This window comes from Colobus angolensis, unplaced genomic scaffold, assembly GCF_000951035.1.
Source record: "Colobus angolensis palliatus isolate OR3802 unplaced genomic scaffold, Cang.pa_1.0 Scaffold235, whole genome shotgun sequence".
Taxonomy (NCBI): Eukaryota; Metazoa; Chordata; class Mammalia; order Primates; family Cercopithecidae; genus Colobus; species Colobus angolensis.
In genome coordinates, this window is record NW_012115544.1 from 4,835,045 (window position 1) to 4,836,608 (window position 1,564).

The window sequence follows — 1,564 nt, forward strand, 5'->3', positions numbered from 1 at the left end:
AAAAAAAAAAAAAAAAAAACAATTTCTAACTGCCATAGGTTTTTCTTTTTCTCTAGCAGCTAAACAAGCACTGGCCTCCAGATAAGGAATACTAAAACAATTATAGCTCATCACTAGACACTAACTGGCCCCGTTCCACAAGCTATAGCTACAGCTTTGGATGAGAGACTGATTTCAGTAACTTTCTCCTGATAAGACCACCAGGCTGGTGTGGTGGCTCATGCTTGTAATCACAGCACTTTGGGAGGCCAAGGAAAGAGGATCACTTGAGCTCAAGAGTTCAAGCCCAGCCTGGGCAAGATGTTGAGACTCCGTTTCTATTAAAACAAAAAGAAAAGAAAAGAACATTGGCTGGGTGTGGTAGCGCCCACCTGTAGTGGGATACCTTGAGTCCACGAGTTCAAGGATGCAATGACCTGATTGTGCCGCTGAACTGCAAGGCCATGTTTCTTTGGAGGGGGAGAAAAAGACCACCTACCAGGGACTGGCTCTGGCCTGTTTACAGTTGCTGAGCACTTGAGTCCTTCATATCCTAAAAAGATCTTTTGATATACAGGGCCTAATTATAATACATTTAAATATTAAGTCTCCACTCCAAAGCGAACATAAGTTGTATATTACATGCATGTTTGGCCAATCTGCATGCATCAGGACTACTGATATCATTTGGCTCTGTGTTCTCACCCAAATCTCATGTTGAATTGTTATTTCCAGTGCTGGGGAAGGGACCTGGTGGGAGGTGATCGGATCATGCGGGTGGGTTCCCCACTCACTGTTCTCATGATAGAGAGTTCTCACAAGATCTGGATGTTTGAAAGTGTGTAGAATTTTTCCCTTTGTTCATCCTCTCTCTCTCTCCTGCTGGCCATGTGAATAAGTGCTTGCTTCCCCTTTGCCTTCTACCATAATTGTTAAGTTTTCTGAGGCCTCTCTGAAGCAGAAGCCTGTACAGCCTGCAAAACCATGAGCAGATTAAACCTCTTTCCTTTATAAATCACCATCACAGGTAGCTCTTTTTTTTTTTTAAGATGGAATTTCACTCTTGTCGCCCAGGCTGAAGTGCAATGGCATGATCTTGGCTCACTGCAACCTCTGCTTCCTGGGTTCAAGTAATTCTCCTGCCTTACCCTCCCGAATAGTTGGGATTACAGGAATGCTTCACCATGACTGGCTAATTCTGTATTGTTAGTGGAGAAACTTGGTCAGGCTGGTCTTGAACTCCCAACCTCAGGTGATCCACCCGCCTCGGCCTCCCAAAGTGCTGGGATTGTAGGTGTGAGCCACCGTGCTTGACCAACAGGTAGTTCTTTACAGCAATATGAGAACAGACTAAAACAAGTACCTCTGTGAATATTCATAGCTCCTCCTGTAACCTTTTGAATATGAATGCTTACCCAACCGTTCAGCATAAAGCTCCTACCCCAATCCCTTCTCCTCCAAAGTGCCTATCTCTGGGCTTATTATGCCCAGACCGTTTATTCCCCGAAGAAGACCACCAGAGTCCAGAGTCAAAGCCAAGCGGCAAGGATCTTTAATGCAAGTTCGAACTTGGTCCCTCCGTTTC